Source organism: Rhinoraja longicauda, chromosome 7 (assembly GCF_053455715.1).
Source record: "Rhinoraja longicauda isolate Sanriku21f chromosome 7, sRhiLon1.1, whole genome shotgun sequence".
NCBI lineage: Eukaryota > Metazoa > Chordata > Chondrichthyes > Rajiformes > Arhynchobatidae > Rhinoraja > Rhinoraja longicauda.
Genome location: NC_135959.1, coordinates 193,114 through 205,390, shown reverse-complemented (window position 1 = coordinate 205,390; position 12,277 = coordinate 193,114). Strand labels below are relative to the sequence as shown.

The 12,277-nt window shown below is 48.1% G+C and overlaps 1 protein-coding gene across 1 annotated transcript in view; it reads left to right on the top strand.

Annotated features, from left to right (window-relative positions):
- Window positions 1–265: 265 nt before the first annotated feature.
- The window catches only part of LOC144595404 (protocadherin-16-like), a 130,625-nt gene continuing 118,613 nt past the window's right edge, over window positions 266–12,277 (top strand). Inside the window, exon 1 of the mRNA XM_078402906.1 lies at window positions 266–358. The gene's annotated coding sequence lies outside the window, so the exon portion shown is untranslated. The remainder of the gene's footprint in view (window positions 359–12,277) is intronic.

Below are 12,277 nucleotides of genomic sequence, written 5' to 3'. Positions count from 1 at the left end.
AGCGGGTGGAGGGGTAAGGGGAGGGTGGAGGGAGGGGAGGTAGAGGGGGAGGGGAGGGGGAGTTGGAGGGGTGGGGGGAGGAGGAGGGGGAGGGGAGCGGGTGGAGGGGTAAGGGGAGGGTGGAGGGAGGGGAGGTAGAGGGGGGAGGGGAGGGGGAGTTGGAGGGGTGGGGGGAGGAGGAGGAGGAGGAGGAGGGGGAGGGGGGAGGGGGAGGGGGAGGTAGAGGGGGCCGGGCGGGCGGGCGGAGTTAACGCGCTTTGCGGTCCAGGCGCTGCCGCTGCGAGTCGCGGCTCCGGGATGTGAGGCGGATCCGCTCCGTCAAACCGCTGCCTTTTCCCCGCCAGCGGCGCCGCGACAGGTCGGGACCCGCGGAGAAAGTGTCGGCGGCGGCGGTGAGAGTGAGAGGGGGACGGGGGGAAGGAGGGAATGGGAGAGGGGAGAGGGGGGCGGGGTGGGAGCTGGGGAGAGGCGAGAGAGGGGGGATGGGGGAGAGTGGGGGGAGGGAGTGGGGGGAGTGGAGGGGGGGATGAACCGCTGAGGGGGGGGGGCGGTGGAGGAGAGGGGAGGGGAAGGGGAGAGAGAGTGAACACAAAGAGTGAAGAAGAGAGAAAGGAAGATGGGTCTTAGAGAGCGAGACCGCGGCGGAATAACGTGAGACAGAACGGGACAAGGAGCAAAGAGTTGGGGAATCTGTGGGGGGGGGGGGGGGGGGGAGGGAAGGGGAGGCGAGATTAGGGTGAGGGGGAATTTGGAGGCGGCAGGGGGGGGGGTAGGGAAGACGGTTAGAATATGAAAGGAGGGAGGGGTGGATGGTGAAAGGTGGGGGGAGGGGAAGGGGTGGGTGATGAGGAGAGGCGGGGGGGTGTTGGGAGAGGGGGGGTCGAGTTGGAAGGGAGGATGGGGTGTTGGGGGGGCTCAAGTTGGGGGACGGGAGGAGGAGGGGGATCACTTTGGGGGAGGGGAAGACCCGTCACTAACGCGGTACAGGTCATAGACAATAGACAATAGGTGCAGGAGGAGGCCATTCGGCCCTTCGAGCCAGCACCGCCATTCAATGTGATCATGGCTGATCATTCTCAATCAGTACCCCGTTCCTGCCTTCTCCCCATACCCCCTGACTCCGCTATCCTTAAGAGCTCTATCTAGCTCTCTCTTGAATTCATCTAGCTCTCTCTTGAATGCAAGGGCGTACACTCACTCGTTGAGCGCTCTATCAGGGAACTAAGTGCATGTCCTCTGGTCTGCAACATTCACCAGGACCCCACCTTCACTGAGTTCCGACCCCGGTTTTATTTGCATCACAAATGTACACTTATCTGCAGCAAACTTCATTCACCATTTCTCAGCCCACTTTCCCAGTTGATCAAGATCCTGCCTTGATGCGTTAGTGTCATCTGCAAACTGGCTAACCAAACTTTGTACATTGTCATTCAAGTCGTTGAGATAATGTACAAACAGCAATGGGCCCAGCATGAACCCCGAGGGTGAGAGGCCTCCAGTGAGTCCAGTCTGAAACATATCCTTCCACCATCACCCTCTGTTTCTTTCCATGAAGCCAATTGGCTCTCCAGTCAGTAGATCTCCCTGATCCCATGTGTCCTAACATTCCAGAGCAGCCGGCCTTGCGGAACTACCTTGTTGAAGTCCACGTAGACAACATCATGTGAAGGCCTATATATTTATATATACATAATCTATGATAATACAGATATATGAATCATCATTAGACATGGCTAACGGGGTGCCGGAAGACTGGAGTATGTGTGTGTGTATTTATATGGGGGAGGGGAGACCACTGTAAATAGTGAAGATAGATAGATATATCTCCAGTCTTCTAGCACCCCAGCCATGTCTAATAATGATTCATATATCTCATGCTGACCCCGTACCAATGAGGGAGTACTAATAACAGAGTACCAATGAGGGAATACCAATGACCAACGACGGAGTACCAATGACCAATGAGGGAGTACCAATGACCAATGAGGGAGTACCAATGACGGAGTACCAATGACCAATGACGGAGTACCAATGACCAATGACGGAGTACCAATGACCAATGACGGAGTACCAATGACCAATGACGGCGTACCAATGACCAATGACGGAGTACCAATGACCAATGACGGAGCACCAATGACGGAGTACCAATGACCAATGAGGGAGTACCAATGATGGAGTACCAATGACGGAGTACCAATGACCAATGATGGAGTACCAATGACCAATGACGGAGTACCAATGACCAATGATGGAGTACCAATGACCAATGACAGAGTACCAATGACCAATGACAGAGTACCAATGACCAATGATGGAGCACCAATGACGGAGTACCAATGACCAATGACGGAGTACCAATGACCAATGACCAATGACGGAGTACCAATGAAGCAATGAAGGAGTACTAATGATGGAGTACCAATGAAGCAATGAAGGAGTACTAATGATGGAGTACCAATGTGCTTGCAAGTGAGGATGATGTGCAGCTTGGAGGAGCCACAGCTGATGGTGTCCTTGTGGGCTGCAGCTATAGCACTGTGTATTGGCACACATTGTTGGTTAGAGAGTTGCATGAAGAATAGCCTGGGCTTATTCAGATGGTGCTCAGTCCAACCACTGTTGGTGAAGGGAGTTGTTGTTTGCAATGGTGGATGGGCTGCTTTGTTTTGGATGATATTGAACTTGTTGAGTGATGTTGGAAAGTGTTCCATCACATCCTCCCCAATGCATTGCAGATGTTGGAAAGGAATGTTGGGAGGTGATTCATCCACGATTCACCAGATTTACTGCCTCTGACCTGCTCTGTATTTAATGGTAGGTCTCGCCATGTTTCTGATCAATGGTTACCTCCAGCATGTTGATATGATGCTAGCAGTAGGTACAAGTCCACAATTCATCTATCGTATGATTTTCAACCTCACTAATCTGAAAACAATGGTTGTCTTTAGTTGCAGAACGACTGTGTTTCACAAACACTGATTTCCCCAAAACCAACAGTGCAATGTGCCAACATTCAGACCACAATCTTGGTCCTTAATCAGAGCGTTAAATTCCTGTGAACTTAAATACAACCTTAGTTTAGTTTATTGTCACGTGTCCCAAGATGCAGTGAAAAGGTTAACCCGTCTTAATTGCTTTGCACATGGGATAGAGTTCAATTCGATTTATTCACAAAATGCTGGAGTAACTCAGCAGGTCAGGCAGCATCTCGGGAGAGAAGGAATGGGTGACGTTTCGGGTCGAGACCCTTCTTCAGACTGATGTCAGGGGGGCGGGACAAAGGAAGGATATAGGTGGAGACAGGAAGATAGAGGGAGATCTGGGAAGGAGTTGGGGAAGGGAGGGGCAGAGGAACTATCTAAAGTTGGAGAAGTCGACGTTCATACCACCGGGCTGCAAACTGCCCAGGCGAAATATGAGGTGCTGTTCCTCCAATTTCCGGTGGGCCTCACTATGGCACTGGAGGAGGCCCATGACAGAAAGGTCAGACTGGGAATGGGAGGGGGAGTTAAAGTGCTCGGCCACCGGGAGATCAGTTTTGTTAATGCGGACCGAGCGCAGGTGTTCAGCGAAGCGATCGGCGAGCCTGCGCTTGGTTTCGCCGATGTAAATAAGTTGACATCTAGAGCTGCGGATGCAATAGATGAGGTTGGAGGAGGTGCAGGTGAACCTTTGTCTCACCTGGAAAGACTGTTTGGGTCCTTGGATGGAGTTGAGGGGGGAGGTAAAGGGACAGGTGTTGCATCTCGTGCGGTTATAGGGGAAAGTGCCCGGGGTTGGGGTGGTTTGGGTAGGAAGGGACGAGTGGACCAGGGAGTTACGGAGGGAACGGTCTCTGCGGAACGCAGAGAGGGGAGGGGATGGGAAGATATGGCCAGTGGTGGGGTCCCGTTGTAGGTGACGGAAATGTTGGTGGATGATATGTTGGATCCGCTGGCTGGTGGGGTGGAAGGTGAGAACGAGGGGGATTCTGTCCTTGTTGCGAGTGGGGGGAGGGGGAGCAAGAGCGGAGCTGCGGGATGTAGAAGAGACCCTAGTGAGAGCCTCATCTATAATGGAGGAGGGGAAGCCCCGTTTTCTGAAGATAGAGTTCAATGTCACGGCTTAAATGGCTTCAGGCAGGTAACTCCTTACACAATGAAAAAAGACCTTGTCTACCTTTTGAGACACAAGGCTGCAGATGCTGCAGGTAATCCGTGGGTCGGGCAGCATCTGTGGAGTCAAAGGGATAGTCGACATTTCAGGTCAAGACTGCATCAGAGAGGATTTGGCCAGGATAGAGGAAGGAGAGGTGTGAGGCATAGAAACATAGACAATAGGTGCAGGAGGAGGCCATTTGGCCCTTCGAGCCAGCACCACCATTCATTGTGATCATGGCTGATCATCCACAATCAGTAACCTGGGCCCAACCTCTCCTCATATCCCTTGATTCCACTCGCCCCCAGAGTATCTAACCCCCAGAGTATCTAACCCCCAGAGTATCTAACCCCCAGAGTATCTAACCCCCAGAGTATCTAACCCCCAGAGTATCTAACCCCCAGAGGCAGGAGCTGACAAGCAAAAGGTGGATCCTCACCTCTGGATCCATCTATCACCAGAGCCCTGAGTTCCTGCAGCACCTCATGTTTTCCTTGTGGTCACGAGAAGCGGGATGCATTACGTTTCCCACGGCAGGCACAGTCCTTGAGCTGTGCAGAGACCCTGCCACTGGATGTTAGCTCAGGTGTGCCTCTGCGCATAGAACGCATCACCTATGGGCAGTGATCTTCTGACATCTAAGTTCTTCTCCAATCCTCAACAACCCACTTGCTGTTGTGTCATCCATTCTGTAAGTAGCAGCACTACCTACTGCAGAGACAGTGCCACAAGATGTTTCTCTGTGTGACTGCAGAAAGATCTGTAAAGTTAAATGTAGAACATTCCATACATAAACCACATATTCTGCCCACCTCGTGTTCCACAAGGAAACTAACATTGTCATGTAAACCTTGCAGTTCAAAGTCTTCATCTTAATGGGACTTTCACTAACAGCCGAGGGTTCTCCACAGGACTGTTTTACAGTCAGAGTATTGTCATGGTTTTGTATGAGACCAAATGCTGACATTTCTGCCCATTTATATTAATACAATTTGCCACATTATTTTTGTATTCTTTTGGGCCTGTCTAATTGTTTCTTACACATAATGATTGAATCTGATTCGACCCCCACTGCCCATGAGATCCACATATCATCCAGTGATGTTTAAAAATCCCTAAAATCTCCTTTGAAAATCTTTCTTCCTAATCCCATATCGTCTTGTTTTTGATAACCCACCCTCCCAATCAGAGAGCCTCCTCTCACTGCCTGCTCTCACCAAGCCAATTTTGGATCCAATTAACTAGCTTGCATTGTGTTGCCCCTAATCCTGGAAAATGTGAGGTGATGCATTTTGGGAAGATAGGCATAATAAATGGGACCAGTAAACAGGTGCATCATCCCTGAAAGTGGAACACAGGTAGACAGAGACAAAGGTATATCATATGCTTGCCTTCATCGGCCAATGTATACAAGAGGTGGGATGTCATACAGCTGTACACATGATCATTTGTGCATAACTTGGAGTATAGACTGCAGCTGCCATGCATAGGAATGCATAAGGCAGGATAGATTCATGAGGCTGTTACCAGGACTGGAAGGAAGAGTTCTTGTTCCAAACGTCCTCTGACACCATTCTTTCTCCTCTACATTGATGATGCCACCTGCATTCATGAAGAAACTATCCATTTTATGGCCTTTGCTATGAACATCACCCCATCCTTATGTTCATTTGGATTATTTCTGACACCTCTCCCATTTTTCCTGGTTTCTCTGTCTCCATCTGTCTACAACCTATAAATAAATATATATACATATATATATATACACACGTTCATTATAAACCCACTAGCAAAGAAGAGTGGGAAGACAGAGGATTGGGACTCTTTTAAAGAGCAACAAAAGTTAACTAAAAAGGCAATACGGGGAGAAAAGATGAGGTACGAGGGTAAACTAGCCAATAATATAAAGGAGGATAGCAAAAGTTTTTTTAGGTACGTGAAGAGGAAAAAAATAGTCAAGGCAAATGTGGGTCCCTTGAAGACAGAAGCAGGGGAATTTATTATGGGGAACAAAGAAATGGCAGACGAGTTAAACCGTTACTTTGGATCTGTCTTCACTGAGGAAGATACACACAATCTCCCAAATGTTCTAGGGGCCGGAGAACCTAGGGTGATGGAGGAACTGAAGGAAATCCACATTAGGCAGGAAATGGTTTTGGGTAGACTGATGGGACTGAAGGCTGATAAATCCCCAGGGCCTGATGGTCTGCATCCCAGAGTACTTAAGGAGGTGGCTCTAGAAATAGTGGAAGCATTGGAGATCATTTTTCAATGTTCTATAGATTCAGGATCAGTTCCTGTGGATTGGAGGATAGCAAATGTTATCCCACTTTTTAAGAAAGGAGGGAGAGAGAAAACGGGTAATTATAGACCAGTTAGTCTGACATCAGTGGTGGGGAAGATGCTGGAGTCAATTATAAAAGACGAAATTGCTGAGCATTTGGATAGCAGTAACGGGATCATTCCGAGTCAGCATGGATTTACGAAGGGGAAATCATGCTTGACAAATCTACTGGAATTTTTTGAGGATGTAACTAGGAAAATTGACAAGGGAGAGTCAGTGGATGTGGTGTACCTCGACTTTCAGAAAGCCTTCGACAAGGTCCCACATAGGAGATTAGTGGGCAAAATTAGGGCACATGGTATTGGGGGTAGGGTACTGACATGGATAGAAAATTGGTTGACAGACAGAAAGCAAAGAGTGGGGATAAATGGGTCCCTTTCGGAATGGCAGGCAGTGACCAGTGGGGTACCGCAAGGTTCGGTGCTGGGACCCCAGCTATTTACGATATACATTAATGACTTAGACGAAGGGATTAAAAGTACCATTAGCAAATTTGCAGATGATACTAAGTTGGGGGGTAGTGTGAATTGTGAGGAAGATGCAATAAGGCTGCAGGGTGACTTGGACAGGTTGTGTGAGTGGGCGGATACATGGCAGATGCAGTTTAATGTAGGTAAGTGTGAGGTTATTCACTTTGGAAGTAAGAATAGAAAGGCAGATTATTATCTGAATGGTGTCAAGTTAGGAGGAGGGGGAGTTCAACGAGATCTGGGTGTCCTAGTGCATCAGTCAATGAAAGGAAGCGTGCAGGTTCAGCAGGCAGTGAAGAAAGCCAATGGAATGTTGGCCTTCGTAACAAGAGGAGTTGAGTATAGGAGCAAAGAGGTCCTTCTACAGTTGTACCGGGCCCTGGTGAGACCGCACCTGGAGTACTGTGTGCAGTTTTGGTCTCCAAATTTGAGGAAGGATATTCTTGCTATGGAGGGCGTGCAGCGTAGGTTCACTAGGTTAATTCCCGGAATGGCGGGACTGTCGTATGTTGAAAGGCTGGAGCGATTGGGCTTGTATAAACTGGAATTTAGAAGGATGAGGGGGGATCTTATTGAAACATATAAGATAATTAGGGGATTGGACACATTAGAGGCAGATAACATGTTCCCAATGTTGGGGGAGTCCAGAACAAGGGGCCACAGTTTGAGAATAAGGGGTAGGCCATTTAGAACGGAGATGAGGAAGAACTTTTTCAGTCAGAGGGTGGTGAAGGTGTGGAATTCTCTGCCTCAGAAGGCAGTGGAGGCCAGTTCGTTGGATGCTTTCAAGAGAGAGCTGGATAGAGCTCTTAAGGATAGCGGAGTGAGGGGGTATGGGGAGAAGGCAGGAACGGGGTACTGATTGAGAGTGATCAGCCATGATCGCATTGAATGGCGGTGCTGGCTCGAAGGGCTGAATGGCCTACTCCTGCACCTATTGTCTATTGTCTATTGTCTATTGACTCCCACAACTCCTCTCATCCTGTCTCTTTTACGGATGTCAACTCTTTCTCTCAGTTTCTCCATCTTTGCCCATCTGCCCCCAAGATCAGGCTATCCCTTCCACGATTCCTGAACAGTTCCACTTTTCCAGGATCCGTTGTTTTATTGCCTCCTGTGGTTGATGGAGTCTTCACCAACATCTGCTTCTCCTGGCTTTGCATCTAGTCTGCTCAGAGCTAGACGGACACCTTTCATCCCACCAACCACCGCTTCCTACGTGACATCATTCGTCATTCCCACCTGCCAGTGGGGTCGTCATTTTTTCCCTTCCCCACCCACCGAGTACCACTTGCCCCACAATTGCCCGGTTCCCCACCCATCCCTCCCCGTCCTTCAATGCCTTCCCTCGCACCTGTAGAACAGTACAGCACCAGAAAGGCCGTGTGCTGTGCTGTCTGAAAGGTCTGTGCTGAACATGATGCCAAGACCATCTTTTAGCTACCTGCATATAATCCATATCCCTCCATTCCCTGCATATCTGTATGCTTATCCAAAAGCCTCTTAACCCCCACCCTGGTATCTGCCGCACATCTCCTTTAAACTTTGCCCTTCTCACCTTAAGGCCATGCCCTCTAGTATTTAACATTTTCATTCTGTGGAAAAAGGTTCTGACTGTCTACCCTATCTATACCTCATAATTCTATATACTTCCTCCAAGTCGGTAATTACAAATCTTTCAAGACATCACAGCTCCTGTCCCTGAATTCCCTAATTTCTATGATTTTCTGTGCATTAAATAAGGACAAAATAAGACCACCCATCTCATGTGGCTCCACATGGAGATCTTTAAGGACACCTATTCTCCTCCTCATCACCCTTTTGTTCTTAATATACTTAGTGAATCTCTGAATTCTCATCTGCCAATTCTATCTAAAATTCACTTTTTTACCTTCTGATTTCCCTTTTCAGTGCACTTTATTCCTTTGTATTCCTTAAGGAAACAGAGAGGGTTGGAGTAACTCAGCGGGTCAGACAGCATCTGTGGAGAACACGGATAGGTGACGTTTCACAGAGTGCTGGAGTAACTCAGCGGGTCAGGCAGCATCTGTGGAGAACATGGATAGGTAACGTTTCACAGAGTGCTGGAGTAACTCAGCGGGTCAGGCAGCATCTGTGGAGAACATGGATAGGTGACGTTTCACAGAGTGCTGGAGTAACTCAGCGGGTCAGGCAGCATCTGTGGAGAACATGGATAGGTGATGCTTTGGGTCAGAACCTTCTTCAGACTTTAGTAAGGGAGGAGAGAGCCAAAAGAGAGGTGAGGGTGGGACAAATTCTGACAAGTGATAGGTGGATAGGGGTGAAGGGGGATTTTGATGGGCAGATGTTTGGACAAAGGTCAGAGGTGAAATGACAAAAAAAAAGAGACAAGAACTGTGAAGCCAGACAAAGGCACAGAGGTGGAAGGCGATGTGTTTGTTACATCTGCCCATCACCCCACCTTTATTTGGTTCCACATCACATACAAATCTTTGCCTCTACCCCCCCCCCCCCCCCCCCCCATCCCCGCCTAAGTAGTTAAGGGATATTTGTAGTTAACGGATATGATATGGTTGGAATTACGGAGACATGGCTCCAGGGTGACCCAGGCTGGGAGCTCAACATGCAGGGGTATTCAATATTCAGGAAGGATGGACAGAAAGGAAGAGGAGGTGGGGTGGCGTTGCTGGTTAAAGAGGAGATTAATACATTAGCAAGGAGAGACATTAGCTTGGATTCTGTAGAATTGGTAAAGGTAGAACTGCAAAATGGCCAAGGGCAGAAAACGCTTGTTGGAGTTGTGTACAGACCACCAAACAGCAGTAGGAAGGTTGGGGACAGCATCAAGCTGGAAATTAGGGATGCATGTAGCAAAGGTATAGCGGATATCATGGGTGACTTTAATCTACGTATAGATTGGACCAACCACATTGGTAACAGTGCTGAGGAGGAGGATTTCCTGGAATGTACACAAAGCCAATATGTGGAGGAACCGACTAGAGGGCAGATCATCCTAGACTGGGTATTGTGTGATGAGGAAGGATTAGTGAGCGATTTTGTTGTGCAAAGCCCCCTTGGGCAACAGTGACCATAATATGGTGGAATTCTGCATGAGGATGGAGAGTGAGACGGTTAATTCAGAGACTAGGGTCCTGAACTTGAATAAAGGAGACTTTGAACGTATGGGGCGGGAATTGCTAAGATAGACTGGCAAATTTTACTTAAAGGCTTGACGGTGGAGATGCAATGGTGAAGATTTAAAGACCACATGGATGAACTCCAGAAATTGTTCATCCCTGTCTGATGAAAAAATAAAACGGAGAAGGCGGCTCAACCGTGGCTGACGAGGGAAGTCAAGGAAGAGGCATATAAATTGGCCAGAGGAAACAGCAAACCGGAGGACCGGGAGAAATTTAAAACTCAACAAAGGAAGACAAAACGGTTAATTAAGAAGGGGAGAATAGAGCATGTAAGAAAGCTTGCGGGGAATATAGAAACTTTTACAGTCAGTTTTTATAGGTATGTAAAAAGGAATGGATTAGTGAAGACGAATGTAGGTCCCTTCCAGTCAGAGACAGGTGGATCTTTAATGGGGAAACAAGGAAATGGCAGAACAGTTAAACAAGTACTTTGGTTCTGTCTTCACTAAGGAAGACACAAACAGTCTCCCGGAAATACTAGGGGACCGAGGATCTAGTGGGAGGGAGGAACTGAAGGTAAACCACATTAGTCGGAAAATGGTGTTAGGTAAACTGTTGGGACTGAAGGCAGATAAATCCCCAGGGCCTGATGGTCTGCATCCCAGAGTACTCAAGGAGGTGGCCCTAGAAATCGTGGATGCATTGGTGATCATTTTCCAATGTTCTCTCGACTCTGGATCAATTCCTGTGGACTGGAGGGTAGCCAATGTAACCCCACTTTTTAAGAAAGGAGGGAGAGAGAAAAAGGGGAATTATAGACCAGTTAGCCTGACATCGGTCGTGGGGAAGATGCTTGAGTCGATTATTAAAGATGTTATAGCAGCGTATTTGGAAATCAGTGACAGGATCGGTCAAAGTCAGCATGGATTTATGAAGGGAAATCATGCCTGACTAATCTGGAATTTTTTGAGGATGTAACAAGGAGAATGGATCAGGGAGAGCCAGTGGATGTGGTGTATCTGGACTTTCAAAAAGCCTTTGACAAAGTCCCACACAAGAGATTAGTGTGCAAAATTAGAGCACATGGTATTGGGGGTAGGGTATTGACATGGATAGAGAACTAGTTGGCAGACAGGAAGCAAATAGTAGGAATTAACGGGTCCTTTACAGAATGGCAGGCAGTGACTAGTGGGATGCCGCAAGGCTCGGTGCTGCGACCCCAGTTGTTTACAATATATATTAACGTTTTAGATGAGGGAATTAATAATAATAATAATAATATTCCTTTATTTGTCCCACACCGGGGAAATTAAATGTGACATCACCAAGTTTGCGGATGACACAAAGCCGGGTGGCAGTGTGAGCTCCGAGGAGGATGCTATGAGGCTGCAGGGTGACTTGGATAGGTTGGGTGAGTGGGCAGATGCATGGCAGATGCAGTATAATGTAGATAAATGTGAGGTTATTCACTGTGGTGGCAAGAACAGGAAGGCAGATTATTATCCGAATGATGTCAGATTAGGAAAAGGGGACGTACAACGAGACCTGGGTGTGCTTGTACATCAGTCACTGAAAGTAAGCATGTAGGTACAGCAGGCAGTGAAGAAAGCTAATGGCATGTTGGCCTTCATTGCGAGAGGATTTGAGTTTAGGAGCAAGGAGGTCCTACTGCAGTTGTACAGGGCCCTGGTGAGACCGCACCTGGAGAATTGTGTGCAATTTTGTTCTCCTAATTTGAGGAAGGACATTCTTGCTATTGAGGGAGTGCAGCGTAGGTTCACCAGGTGAATTCCCGGGATGGCGGGACTGACATATGATGAAGGAATGGGTCAACTGGGCTTGTATTCGCTGGATTCAGAAGGATGAGAGGGGATCTTATAGAAACATATAAAATTCTTAGGGGATTGGACAGGGTAGATGCAGGAAAAATGTTCCTGATGTTGGGTGAATCCAGAACCAGGGGTCACAGTTTAAGAATAAGGGGTAGGCCATTTAGGACTGAGATGAGGAAAAACTTTTTCACCGAGAGAGTTGTGAATCTGTGGAATTCTCTGCCACAGAAGGCAGTGGAGGCCAATTCACTGGATGTTTTCAAGAGAGAGTTAGATTTAGCTCTTTGGGCCAAGGGAATCAAGGCATATGGGGAGAAAGCAGAAACGGGGTACTGATTTTGGATGATCAGCCATGATCATATTGAATGG